Source organism: Drosophila kikkawai, chromosome 2L, assembly GCF_030179895.1.
Source record: "Drosophila kikkawai strain 14028-0561.14 chromosome 2L, DkikHiC1v2, whole genome shotgun sequence".
Taxonomy (NCBI): domain Eukaryota; kingdom Metazoa; phylum Arthropoda; class Insecta; order Diptera; family Drosophilidae; genus Drosophila; species Drosophila kikkawai.
The window spans coordinates 29801284-29816871 of NC_091728.1; the positions used below are offsets into that span (position 1 = coordinate 29801284).

At 36.5% G+C, this 15588-nt stretch overlaps 1 protein-coding gene across 5 annotated transcripts in view; it reads left to right on the plus strand.

Annotated features, from left to right (window-relative positions):
* Wnt5 (Wnt oncogene analog 5) overlaps window positions 1–15588 on the plus strand; it is a 166720-nt gene that overhangs the window by 108659 nt on the left and 42473 nt on the right. The window lies entirely within an intron of this gene.

Sequence of the window (15588 nt, forward strand, 5' to 3'; positions counted from 1 at the left end):
TTCCGACATATATAGCAGTGAGAGTATATAGAAGAATATAAGCAAAGTTTCATTTAGATAACTTAAAAACTGAGGGACTAGTTTGCGTAGAAACGGACAGACGGACGGACAGACGGACATGGCTAAATCGACTCGGCTATTGATGCTGATCGAGAATATATATACTTTATAGGGTCGGAAATGTCTCTTTCCCTGCGTTGCAAACTTCTGACTGAAATTATAATACCCTGCAAGGGTATAAAAATTGTGAATAATTTAAAAATGACCATGTATACATATCCAATAAAATTAAAAAATATATTTCTAATAAGATACATTGTCAAAACAAAATGTAGAATCGTAGAAAGTTTTATAATTCATTTTTCAATGATAAGCAACAATAACACTTGATTCTATTGGAGGAGAAGCTATAGGAGTTTGTGATCCGATTTCCATAAAATTTTTAAACATTTGTTTAAAACAGCGATGGGCACGCAGTGGCTCAATTTGCTCACGCTGCTCAAACCGTTATCTTTTTTCGGAGGCGCCAGCATGTCGCACAATTGCAGACGCACAAGTGCAGTGCTCGCGACCAGCGAACCGTGAAGATTTACAAAAACAACCACACTGACCTTTGGCGCAGGTAGCGAGCCCATCGCCGCGATCCCGAGTTTGCAACAACAAAACACAAGCGACCCGAACTCGCACATCGTCCCAAAAACAAGAACAATTTTAAAGGGACCTGCGCGGCTGGCGTTGACTTCTGCACTAAAGAAAAAAGATTGGATTTTTTTTGCAGTCGTTTTTCTTAGGCGGACATAAATGCACGCAAAAATGGCTGAAGATATTGATCTACTCAAAAAGTTTTTGTCAGTGTATTTTCTCGGCTCGCACATTCTGTGTGTCGCGTGGGTGCGACGCTTCGCGACGCTGAGGGTTGTTCTTGTTTTTTTTTTCAGCGAGCTGCTGCTCAAACCGTTAGATCTCGTGCCCATCGCTGGTTTAAAATATTAATCGAAGTTTCATGAATTTATCTCAAAAGTAAGTAAAATATGAAGATTAGTAAGGTTTCAAGTTGATATCACTGAAATTGACGGAGTTATTAATTTTGCCCAAGAAAAGTGATCGACTGAACCATAAGCGTTGGCTCACGCTCAGGACTAAGAGAATTCTGAACATTGGTACTCTACCTTCAATCTAAGCTAGATCCCGTTGGGAAAGAAAATTAGTGATAGTAAGCAAGTGGTCTGATGATTTGGGTAGCGCTAATGAAACGATCGTAACCACAGCTGCTACTTGTCTATTGATAAGTTCCTTTTGTTGTTTTTGGTTATATAAAAAAAAACTTTATTAAATAGAAGTCGACTAGACCTCGAATCAAAAGAACTTTGGATAATTTTTTTCTTAAAATCTTTCTACCGTTTCTATGGCAGCGGTAGAAAGACGGACATACCTAGATCGACTCGGATGTTAAGGCTGATGAAGATATATTCTTATATGATATATTCTTTATAGGATCGAAAATGACTCTTTAATGCATTGGAAACTCCTTTCTCAAACTAAGTTTATATCCCTCAAGGGTATAAAAATATCGAAATCGAAATGTTAGGTTAGGTTAGGTTAATCCCCTCGCTAGCTATCCAGGGCCTATTTATGCGGGTTTCGAGATCCTTGAAGATCAAGGTGATTTTCGCAAAGGCAAGGAGTTCGCCTGGCTTCCTCCTAAAAGCATCTTCTAGCGATGCCAGAACCGGAGAGCCTGGGTATCTCATTCTTGCCCTCGTTAGGGCCGGACATTTGCAAATGAGATGCTCCAAGGTTTCGATTGCCTCGGATTCATACCATTTCCGGCATTTGGCGTTGTCGGTAATACCCAGCTTGACTGCATGTGCAGCAGACAGGCCTGTAAGAATACCCACTAACATTCTGCAGTCCTTCCGCGGAAGATGCAGCACGTAGTGGGTGAGTTTCTCGTTGTGCCCTTTGCACATGATTTTTGATATTCTGCAGGTTCCGGAATTACTCCACCACCTGCCTTTTGCGCTTGCGTCAGCCCGTCTCTCTAGATCGCTTTGGAGCGTTCTTAGGGAGAAAGGGACGTTTTCTGTTCTTTCACTCGCCAGTCGAACGCATTCCTTTGCAAGTTCGTCTACGGTTTCGTTACCGTCTATACCTTGGTGGCTGGGAACCCAGTAGATCCTCACTGACTTAGTCGTGCTTAGGCTATCTAGTGACTTCCTGGTTGCCAGTACATTTTTGGAACTGACCGCTGATGATTGCATGGATCTTATCGCCGCGTGACTGTCTACGAACAGATTGACCGCCTCATTTGGACGGTTTATGCTTTGTTAATCTCGACTTCCTTAAGATTATGTCAATTCCTTGGGCATTCCGAAGCATAATGCCCAAGCTCCCCACATTTGAAGCATGTCCTGTTGTTGACTGCGCGTTGTTGTTGTCCTGAAGTGGTTCAATGTCTTTCGCCCGTTCGCCTTTTGTGACAATCCGCAATCTTATGGCCAAAACGCCCACAGTGATGACACTTCACCAGAGATGGCAGCTTCATTTTCTTCCTTTTGACTTCGTTTCGAAAGGATTCGTTGCGTTTCGAATACGCAAGCGCCTTTAATTGTTGCTGCAGATCATTACGGTTTTTTACAGCGCCCGTAAACATTGACTTTAAAAGCCGAGCATCCAATTTGGAAAGGTGCGTCAAAACGACGTCACCAGGCGGCTGCCATATTCGGGTAAATTCTTTTCTGGATTTGGATGCCCATTAAAGATGTTCATCAAAGTCGCTGCCGGAGTTTCGATACCAACATATCGTTGTACGAACAATTCCTGAAATTGCGACCAGGTCATGCCGCTAAAGCAGATTTGCGCCAACCACTGAGAAGCACTTCCTTGCATAGCTTTGCTGAGAGCCATAACAAGTGTAATCCCTTTAAGCATACTTTCGTCAACAAATAATGCAACAGTATTACACCACGCACTTGCATCAGCGGCCGCACTATCAGGGTCAAATTTCGGAAATGTTATGGAATTTGATTTCACTTCCGCTAATGGCACTCGCGGTGTATTAATTGATTTCATTAGTTCCAATAGAGCTGGAAAATAATCGATGTTTACCTGCATCGATGTTTCGATGTTTTTCATGTATCGATACATCGAATTATTTTAGGGTGTGTTTTTGAAAAAATGTATTTTACTACATATCATACCGTAAATAAATCAAATGTGTAAAAGCTCTTGATGAAAAATTACGCTTTATTTGAGATCCATGTATTTCTGCTTGTATTTCTTCTCCTTCCTTCAAAACAAAAATAAAAACTAAATCACACTTCAATTAAAACTAAAGCCTAGTACTCTGACGAGAAAAATCCGCTGTATATATTTAGACAGCGGCCAAACTCCATATAAATAAAACGGTGTCGAAAAAAGAAGAAGAAGAACTTTTAGCCACGTCGTTTTTTCCGGTACTCTGACGACGAAAATGAACCCTGCGAAAATTGAATGGCGTTGCCAGATCAAGATAGTAAACAGCTGATATCGCGCTGTCTAAATAATTCATTTGATTTATTTAGACACCCCTAATGGAGGGAAAGTTGAAGGAAAAAGGTGGCATTGATAGGGGCTGTCAAGGGGAAGCCCATAATATGGAATTTAACCCACAAAGGACATTTTAATGCCATATTTATTAATATTTTTAATATTTTTTTTGAATATTTGTTTACAAACAGCTGTCCAGTGTGACCAAAGAAAATCCTTAAACGCCATAAAAAGTAAATTTTCATGGCATTTCAGGATTTTCCTTAATTTTTTTTGGTCACACTAGCTCGGTAGCGAAATAAACAGCGATTCCGCTGTCTAATTTAGACAGCGGGTTTTTCTCGTCAGAGTACTAGGCTTAAAACAGAAAACAATATCGAGTTCTACTCAAAAGAAAAGTAAAATAACTTAACTTAAGGTATCCAATCGTTTTTGTTTAAAAATAATAACATATTAACATTTTTTGGCTTAAGCGAGCTTCGCTTTTCGCTGACAACAAGGCCTGCCTTGCTACCTGCCATGCTCTCACTTTCAGTAGAGGTTGCCGGAACGCAAAAGTATTTCAAAACGCATGTTTTGAAAGCGGTGTCATTTGATATCTGTTAAAAGAAAAAAGCATCGAACATCGATGTTTTGAAACCTTGATGTTTCCCGATTTTTGAAAAACATCGATGTATCGATACATCGCCGATGTTTTTGTCCAGCTCTAAGTTCCAACAAGGCACGATTTTATGCTTCTAATGTAGCAATAGCACTTTCAGGGCCGATCCCACTTCTGATAACGGAAAAGGAGTATTTTCGGGTTCTGCCATATTCGATAGCTCAGTCAGTCCCGATCGCCCCAAGAGTCAAATTCAAATGTGTGCTCACTTTACCATTCCAGGGCTTTTATACTTATGCCACTCTTCAATTCTCTCTCTCTCTTTCTCTCTTGGGCGACCGGGCCTCACTCAACGGTTACGCCGCTCTTTAAAAGAGCTGGCAATACCGTCGCGCTACGAGTACAGCAGCAAGGAATTCCCAGAATCCATATCTTACCAGGAACCAATGTCACATGCTCAGCGACATCCAAAAGTGAGCGCCAAATATCTTTAGAATTCAAACTATTCTGAGAACTGCGACATATTTATATATAATATATATATATAAATATGTGGATATATTTATGTAAGTTTTGTGGAGTAATTTTTATGGCAGCGGTTGTAGATAAGTGAAGTGGACTGTATTGAGTATGTATGTACAGTGAGTCACAAAAGTATTCGTTGCAAGGTTCCCGACGAATAATTATGTTATTTTTTTAATGATTAAGTATCAAATTGATAACTTTAGTTTTTATTTTATGTTGCTCAGATATTAAACAATAGGAAAACAACAAAAAGTTGTTAAAAAACTAGCTTCATTGCTGTTTTTTTCTAAGAAATTCATTTGAACTACAAAATTTCATGTCACAAAAGTATTCGTTTTTTTGTTTCGCCATTAAATATTTATTATTTTTTTTATTGTGTTATATCTTATGTGCAATCCTTTGCTTTATTTAATAGCTTATAATCGTCCTTGCATTGGCTTTACCCATTTTGGGCACCTCTTTCAGGATATATTCGACCATTTCTTCCACATTATATCTTTAAGTTCCTTTTTCGGCAAAAATCCGCTGTTCCTGGAATTTTAGCTTAAGATGGTGTCATAGATTTTCAGTAGGGCTAACGTCTGGGCTCTGTGAAGGAGTTTTAGTCTGGTTTCAATAGTACAACACCCACATCTTGATTTTAAAAGTCGTTTGTTCGGCGCTATTGTACTGGTGGAAATTGAACTTGTCGGGTTCTGGACACATTAGGGTGCCACTAGAGAGTAAAATACACCTTAATATATTTAAATATATATCAGCAATTATTATCCTGTCTAAAAAAAACATATTTCCAACTCCTGGGGCGGACAGACACCCTAAACTAGAACAGAACCTCTGACGTGCTTTACTGTTGCTGTATAATTTTTTAACTTGAGGGCTTTTCCGGGCTTGCGGCAAACTATCCCTTCTCAATCCGATCCCTAAACATTGAAAACCTTTTTTACTTAATATTACTTGCCCTGAATACTCTCAAATTTGGTTCAAATACGCTATATCAAAGAAAATAGCTTCGGCATATTGATAGGTGAAAACAAGGATTTTATTTTAGGGCTTCTACCATCCTCATCATGGCTTCTAGGAACTGTTCCGATAGTTTAAGTGGATACATTTGTTCCTTAGGATGTGGTCATGGCGGTGTTAATTTTTGCAGCCTATAAATGTATGCCTTTCCTGTTTTTTTTTAAGAATTGTTCTATCTTCTCTGATTTTCAATTACTATATTCGGCCAAAACGCGGCTTATTTTCCAGGAAATTTCTTGATTTCAGTAGAAAAACCACGCTTATTATGGTAAGAGGACTATTATCAAACATACCAGAAATATATTTTAAGGATCAACCCTCATTGTGTAGGTGTAAAGTAATTTTCTTCTGGAAAATGTTTTGACTCCGTACTATTCGGCATTTTGTAATTGATTACGACCCACAATGACGCTTAAATGTTGTGTTTTTCCATGAATTAAATTTTAAAATGTATTCCCAACCAGAATACTGAAAAAGTTGCACTAACCCACGAAAAAAAGAAAAAATAATAAAAAAAAAATCTCAGAAACGAATACTTTTGTGAGCATAAAAATCGATTTAGTTTTATATATTTGTCTGTAGCTTGTTTTTGAAAAAGTTTTCTCTAAGTTTTTTTTTGTCATATGCTAAACAAAATATACATCTTTGGGATAGTAATCCATTTTTTCACATTTTGAAGCTTTTAGCTAGTGAAAGTTGACATTTTCCTCAAGACCTCCTTTGCAACGAATACTTTTGTGACTCACTGTAAATGAAAATGAATGCTAGCGGGAACACAGTAAACGAAAAATAATTAGGAATTATTTGGAATTGAATTCTCAATTGTGGCTATGGTATTTATTTAAACACACACTTGGATTTCGCGACAGAAATTTTTAAACAAATTTAGAAAATCTGAAAAATGAATAATTCTGGATTTGGAATTGGAAGGTACTGCCGTTGTGTCTATCAATCAGACTTGGAATTCGATTTAGACAATAATCGGCAGAAATATCAATACTTATCTTTGTGGGGTGTTAAAGCCACCGGAGCTGATGCGGATGAATTTATGAATTGGAGGGGCGGCTTTAACGTGAAATGCACTCGAAATAAGAATTCGGAGACTTTCGGGTTTTTGCGTCGGAAGTATTTATTCAACGAGAAGTAAATTGGTACTAAATACAAAAAAACTTTAACCTAGCTTGGGAGAGCGGACTGAAAGCACTATGGAGTGGAAGTCCAAAGGGAGAGGGAGAGACCGTACAGGACATTTTGAGGCTGTTAACGGGATCACACTGCCTTTTGAAAATAGACGCCCTTTTCGAGTGAACACTTTTGGTTACGGCCAAAGCAAAGTTTTTTTTCCCCCTTTCTTCACTCTATCACCATCTCTCTCTAATTTGCGGGACTGTCGTGTGCCGCTTCTTCGAAAATATGCAGTCGAAGCTTGGAAAATTACCGTTGCCGAAAGCATGTAGAAGTCGCGTTTCCTACATTGTTTCGGACTTCAATAAACAAAGCCAATGCATTTTTTTTTTGTTCTTTGGACATGTCGCCAGGAAAAGGAGGTGAAAGGAATTTTGGTACGAACTTCGAAAAACTTTTTCAGTAGCCGGTCGGAATGTAAACTAAACTCATGGGATTTTTTTTTACTTGCACCGAGGAATCTGACTCAAAGGGAGTTCGGGTACTCGAAAGCAGTTCGGGTTCAAGTAGCAGTCGGCAGAGCGTCGATTCTGTCGACGTCGCAGTCGGAACGTTGATGAATTGTTGATGACAGAGGCATATTGACGACTTATGGCACTGCAGGTATCCAAGCGAAATAACACATATAGTTGCCTCTTTCACGGTCCTAATGAAGTAGCTGATTAATGAAAACTTCATTACAGTATCATAAGACCATTAGCAAAAGGCATATTATTGTTTTATACGATTGAGTGTTTTTTTTTTTAATTTAGTGATTTATCGTGTTTTGTGCTTTGTTTGTGTATTTTGGTATAGCTTCGATTTTGTATAATGCTGGTGACATTTTAGACATTTAGACATTTCATTAAAGATTTGGCAGCGCTTTAGCGTTTTACACAAGTGCGAGCAAGAAGACTATGTGCCACTTTAATGTATTAGAATAATGCATTAGCTACTTCATTGCCGCGAAAATCCATAGATTTACATAAAATATTCGTCCTTTATTATTATTTACCTTTTTCGATCGGTGTGACCATAGTCGTTTTACCAAAGTAATCCAAGCAAAATAACACATATATAACTGTGTCTTTAAAGATCCCAATGAAGTATGTGGTTAATGAAAGCTCCATTAGAGTATCATAAGACCATAAGTAAGAAGGCTGGGGCGCATAAGAACCAGCAAATTGAAGTAAATGCGTCAGCTTTAATCGAGAAGCTTGGAGGTGACATGTTCGCCCAGTTTACCTATACCAAAATTAATAAAAAACAAATAGGAAGCTAACTTCGGCACGCCGAAGTTTGTATACCCTTGCAGATATTATTTCATTACATTTTAACTATACTTATTATGTTTACAGTTTGACTGTTACAGTTTTGCATTCTCTCAGCTTTACATTTTCTCTACATCTACAGATCGGTTTATTTTGCAGCTACAGTGACGAACTTAATTTTTGGCACAGTTGGCATGTCTAACTTTGGCACCGTTTTTCTCCATTAAATATAGCGATATTTACATGAAACAAATTTTATTTAAATACATTGATCAATTTCCAACAAAATTAACTTAGTTTTATCCTTTTATATCATTCCATTAATTTATAAAAATTAAAAAACTAAAAAAACTTCTACATTTCCCTGAACAAAATTATTGGCACACTTGGCACATAGAGTATTATTTTGTAAAAATTTGATCGATCTGTTAACTTTTTTCATCTGGGAAGCCTTGTTATCTTTATTTAGAATATGCTTGTTGATAAAATTTTCACTTAAAATCGTCGAAGCGCTTATTTTCTAAGCCAAAGTAGCGAATTTTACCAAAATGTTGGGCAAACAAAAGTAAACTATCGAATTTCAACGGAAAATAGTTTTGTACTTACATAATAAGGGCAAATCGTATGCTGAGGATTGGGGAAATGATAAATAAATCCCGTTTTACCATTTAGAGCATTGTACAGTGGTTAAAGAGAGCCTTATAGAGCGAGAATGCTAAGCACTCTTAACGACCTAAGGATTTGACCGACCGGGACTGGGTCACTATCATCAGGAAGGATAAGCTGAACCCAAAAATCTCTTCAACACAGGTTGTAGAAGAGTTTAAAAATTAATTCGGTTAAGATACTCACCCTATTTCGGTTTGGCGGACACTGTATGTAGCTAACTACAGTTTCTCGTTGCTAGCCGAAAACAACTCATTTTAAAAGTCAATCAACAGAAGCTTTTAGCCTATTCAAAAAAATATTTAAGCAAGCAGTTGACTTTTAAAACAATTTTATCCCTTCTGATGAAAAAAAATTAAACATTTTCCAATCGGATGGCTGCAAAACAGTAAGAAGAAAGCCCAGTACGGAACTCCAAAAAGAGAAACTTGTAACGTCTTTGAAACGTAGTGGTAATATCGTAATTGTGTGGGGCTACATGTGTGCTGCTGGTGCCGGAGAACTGGAATTCATATACGGCATAATGGACAAAACAAATTTTTAAGATATCCTAAAGATATATCTTTAAAAAAGAGCCGATAAGTTGAACTTACCAGTCACATTCACTTTTCAGCAAGATAATACGGTTCATTATGTGCGTATGTGGCTGGTAAATTTTCAGAAATACCCTTTATTACATCCACCACGATCTCCAGATCCAATCCCCATCGAAGATTTGTGGGAAGAATTGGACAGACTGCTAAAAAGCGCAATATATCAACAAAGGTCGAGCTAAAGGTAGCATTTACCGGGGGGTGCTTTAAAATACGAATGGGAACCACCCAAACTTTGGTTTTTTCGACCCCAAACGGTCATAAAACATAAGAGCTTAGCCACAAAATATTAATTTATACTAAAAACCGTTTCATTTTGAACTTTTTTAATATTTTTGGTTAGGTGTGCCAATAATTTTGTTCAGGGATATGTAGCAGTTTTTTTAGTTTTTAAATTTTTATAAATTATAGGAAGGATATAAAAGGATAAAACTAAGTTCATTAAGTTGGAAATTTATCACAATATTTAAATAAAATTTGTTTCATGTAAATATCGCTATATTTAATGGAGAAAAACGGTGCCAAAGTCAGACATGCCAACTGTGCCAAAAATTAAGTTCGTCACTGTATATGATATAGTTTTCCGACTTTCGTTGAAAAACAACGAAGTTATAATTTTTTTTTCTATTAATTTCCGGATCGTTCGTATGACAGCTATAATATATATCCGATTTTCATAAAATTAAAACCGAAAATCTAAAATAATAATATAAAATAGACACATCTCAAAAATGGTACAAAAATTTTGAAAAACAGCCAAGTTTTATTTTTTTTCTAAAAATTTATCGAACATTTGTATGTCAGCTATATGATATAGTCGTCCGATCCAGCCCGTTCCGACAAATGTAGCAGTGAGAGTATATAGAAGACTATATAGAAGATATGCAAAGTTTCATTCAGATAGCTTTAAAACTGAAGGACTATTTTGCGTAGAAACGGACAGACGGACAGAAGGACGGACGGACAGACATGGCTAGATCGACTCGGCTGTTGATGCTGATCAAGAATATATATACTTTATAGTGTCGAAAAGGTCTCCTTCACTGCGTTGCAAACTTCTGACTGAAATTATAATACCATGCAAGGGTATAAAAGGTGGTCCGCCATGTCACGCGGTACGATCGATTTATTACAGTCCACGAAGAAGCTGCTGTTTCACCTTCGCGCTGACTGACGGCCAAACCAATGGCTCCACCTCGAGTGTAAGCTAGTAGACCACCCCACGCTGGTAGGCGCGACTCCTAATAAATCACGCGTGACCAGGCCAGAACATGCGACATGGCAGAACGTGCGTCTCACACTGCTATGTCCAGGACGCGCTGACGCTATTCTATTAAAATGCAGACATGTGAAGATTGTCAAAACCGACTTTCCCTCCAGAGACTGATAGACAACGTACAAGGTCAACGAAAGCCAGCCAATGGCGGACTTTTTCTAAGGATACACAAAGTCCCTGGACCCATCTACCCGGCACCTAAGGGTGTTCTTAAAGGCAATTATCGGTAAAGCGGATGTGGCTGTTATTCAAGAGATGTTCCAAGTGGAGATCCGAAATTACCAATGGGGAGGAGGCCACCCTGGCCCTATTTACGGGAGAGGGTTGTGACACCCCTAGCGGCGCTGCACTCAGGATACGGAAAGCGTTCCGCGGAACGCAAACAAACCTCAGACCTGGGCATATGCGGAGGTTGCTTGAGAAGGGCAAAATTCGGATCGAATGGGTTGTCTGTCGCATCAGAGGCAGTGCTACAAATGCATGGGATTCCGGCACACTTCGCCACTCAGAAGTCCGGCTTTAGATGAAGGGTCACAAACAACACATGCCAGAAGGCCTTCAAAGCCTTAAATTTAACCACTGCAGAGCAACAAAAGATATATTCAGATGGCCATCGAGCAGAACATCGACATTGCTATATTGAGCGAACCCTACAACGCAAAAGCAAAAGGAGTATTGCAACAGATTGCTGCCCGCGGTGCAGCCATATGGAGTTGCGGGAAGCTCCCAGGCCACCTATCATAGATGGCGTTGAGACTTGGCACCAGGGCTTAGTTTTAAACGACTACCATATACAGTTAGGTATAAAATACAGAAAATCGTCCATCACGCTCATCGAGGATCCCCAGTTCTAATCTCTGCAGACTATAACGTTGACTCTAGACTTGTACGCGATTTCGCCGATAGTTAATGTTAAGTTACGGTATTGTATGGTAAAGGACCCTATTCAGTTTCATTGTTATGGAGTATGCAGTATGGTGCCTGGCAGCATCTTTGAAATTGGGTATTTTTTATTGTTAATGAGCTTACATTCTGGTTCTCCAAGATTCAGGAGAGCATTTCAGAAAGTATCGTTACTAATTTTTTCTAAATTTAAAATATTCTTATTATTTTGAAACTTCGTTCTTTTATTTCTAATAGTTGTTTTTAATAGTCTGACAAATTATATTTTCTGAATTTGTTTATTGCTTTAATTTTAACGTTCTGCAATTGTCCGATTTAATAGAGCATTTGCACAATAAGTAATTTCTTTCTTTAAGGGTATTAAGGGTAAGGTATTAAATTTTTTTTCGAAAATTTTTTTTTATTTTTTATTTTGAAAGTTTAACATCTTAAGAATATTGTGTCCAAGTTTTACATCGATCATAGTAAAATTGACGAAGTTATGTGGAGTTGAACGAAGGTCGGTTGGTGTTCAATGCATGAGAATCTCAGTTTAAGGGGGGATATACATGTAAGCGGTCAAAATTTGGCCATTTTACGTAAATTTTTTTTTATAAGAAATAGTCAAGCAATCGTCGTGAAACTTTGGATATAGTTAAAAGTATAATCAGAGATGATAAAAAAAATTAGTTATAAACAATATTTTACAAAATGGCGGACTTATGGAACATATGCCGTAGCGCCACGAGCTTTGAGTTGCCGTGCTATGGACACGATAGAGCTCGTAATTCCTGTCCGAAATCCGTAAACTAAATTTTTTTGTATTCATTACACCTTTATCTTCTATTTGAACCTAAAAAACCAAAAAGAAATCAAGACAAAAAAAATAAATTTTGATTTGAAGGAAAAAATGCCATTTTCAGGTGATAAGTTTTAACTTCCCACCCTCTTAAAAAATAGTAATACTAAGTTTTATAACAACCATTTAGGTTCAAATAGAAGATAATTTCATGCTGATCATAATAATTTTTGATTCACTCCGATATGTTACGTAGTTTTTTGTGAATCGTGTCCATAGCATAGGTAGAAATGCCAAAATTAGAAGTTGAGAAAATGACGATTAAAGTTTTTGATGCGCCCACGTTAACACTAGTGAACCTTCCGTGCATACTTGATTTGAGGCACCTAAAGTTGGAATTCGATAATGAAATTTACACAGTATATTCTTTAAGTAATAACCATTTTTTAAACCAAAAAAAAAAATTGCCAAAAAAAATTTGGTTTACATGTACATATATCCCCCCTTAAAGCGCTCTCCTGAAAAATGCCATTTTGAAAATCGGTGTACACGATAACTCAAAATCTACTAGACCAATCGGTTTGAAATTTGGAACATAGCTTCTTTAGGTAATTCTACAGGTACTCACGTCGAGCTTTTTTTAATTATTAATTTTATTATATTTTTTATTTAACAAATTAACTAATTTTTTGAGTCAAAAATCGTGGTTTTGACTTCAAATTTTAATAAAAAATCGGGAAAAAATTTTAAAAATAAAAACGCTTCGTGAATACCTCGGGACACTTATCCTTTATCAAATAAGGTATAATTTGTGTAGATCGGATGATTTTGTGGACAGTTAGGATGTACACCGCAAACCAACTTTTTTTGGAGGCGACTCGGGAGATTCCATATAACTCCTCTACCTCTAAATGTTAATTAATACAAAAATTATCAAAAACTGTTTAAATGTTGTGTTATTTTATGGTATTTAATTCGTTAAGCTAACTTTAGCCATTTCGTTTTTTTGAAAAAAGGGCATTTTTGCACCGAATTAACCTTACCCCCCTTAAGATGCATTTCACTGAAGTTTGCAACGCAGTGAAGGAGACCTTTCCGACCCTATAAAGTATATATATTCTTGATCAGCATCATCAGCCGAGTCGATCTAGCCATGTCTGTCTGTCCGTCCGTCTGTCCGTCCGTCCGTCTGTCCGTTTCTACGCAAGCTAGTCCCTCAGTTTTAAAGCTATCCGAATGAAACTTTGCATATAGTCTTCTATATACTCTCACTGCTACATTTGTCGGAACGGGCTGGATCGGACGACGATATCATATAGCTGCCATACAAATGTTCGATAAATTTTTAGAAAAAAAAATAAAACTTGGCTTTTTTTCAACATTTTTGCACCATTTTTAAGATATGGCTAATTTATATTATTTCAGAATTTCAGTAAAAATTTCATGAAAATCGGACGACTATATCTTATAGCTGCCATAGGAACGATCGGGAAATTAATAGAAAAAAATTATAACTCCGTCGTTGTTCAACCTATTTTCATCTACTCTGAGATATAAGCTTTTTATTATCTTAGAATTTTGATATAAATTTCATAAAAATCGGAAAACTATATCATATAGCTACCATAGGAGCGATCGGTAGATGTGGAGAAAATGTAAAGCTGTGAATGTAAAACTGTAACTGTCAAACTGTAAACATAATAAGTATAGGTAAAATGTAATGAAACTCTGTTTAGTGTGTGTTTTCAACATTTAAATTTTTAATATAAATATCAAAACCAATCTGCAAGGGTATAAAAACTTCGGTGTGCCGAAGTAAGCTTCCTTTCTTGTTTGAGTTTGGATTCTGTTTAACGGACGTTGCACAGTAGCGCCTCTCGAACAATTAGCGTTGCAAAAATCGAAAAAGTCATGTTCGCAAAAACGATTTTAACCATACTTATTGACAGTAAATTTCCCAAGGATTCAGAATCTGCAATAAAATATATTTTACGATTTTTTTGTAGAAGATATGAGCATTCAAAGTTGAACTTTTATTCGTTTTTTGCATCATACCAAAAAAAAATGGGTAAATTGGTCAACTTTCAGATAATATTACACAAAAACCATAAAACCAATGCTCATGGTTTTTACTTTAAATGATAGATACATTCATAAACTGTTAATGAACCTAAAAATACGGTTTGGTTTGGGCTTGAACAGGTAAATCGCTACCTGCCAGGTGTCCATTTTTTCACCTTTTTCTGCCTAAAGTAATCTATACCTTCTGAAGCCGATGAAAGCCACCGACTTCACTATGTCTATAAGTTACGTGGATCTTTCCTGAACCAGAATTACCTTTCATCGGCTGCGTCGAGCTGCGTCTGTGAAAATGCAACGACATAAACCGAATCTACTCATAAAAATAAAAAATTAAATAAAAAATATATTTAAAAAAAATTGTTTTCAATGAAAAAAAATTATTTTTTCACTTTAATACCCTTTAAAAAGGCGATTTTGTGGGCGTAGTACATTATGCATTATATATATATATTTTAAAACAGTTACATGTCCAATGCCGTTTAAATTATTTGATTACCTTATTTGGTTCAAAAGATAGGATTTTTGCAAAGCTGAATGAGAAAAGGCGCTACTGTGGCGTTAAACGTATTTTTCTCAGCTTCCAATTTTTGCAGTTTTACTTATGCTATGGACACGATTGACAAAAAACTATGTATTATATTGAAGCGAATCAACAATTAATATGATCATGAGCATGAAATGATCTTCTATTTGAATCTAAATGGGGGTAATAAAAATTAGTATTACTAATATTTAACTTGACTTCGTAGATTACTTATAGGACTCTTACTTACTTTCATAAAATAATATCGAAAGAGCCAAAGTATCTGTTCGATAAACTTGCGTTTCTCACAGGACAAATAACTTGATATGGCCCAGATATAAAACTTTATGCTCAAACCGACAGTTCTTTATAAATGCTATCCGTTCATGGAACAACCTACCACATTATTATAAAATCATAGGGATCTCAATTTCAAGATTTGATTAAAGAATATGTAAAGTAATAAAATAGACAATAGGAATATTACATATCCTTAAATTAGTTAATAAACTATACAAAAAAAAGAACAATAAAATTAAATATATACAGCCATTGATTGAAATTAGTAAAGTAATGATAAAACAACTTATTATGTTTAGGTAATAAGAATACAAATTGTTAGACTAAGTAATATTTCATATTCATTTGGACTAGTGAA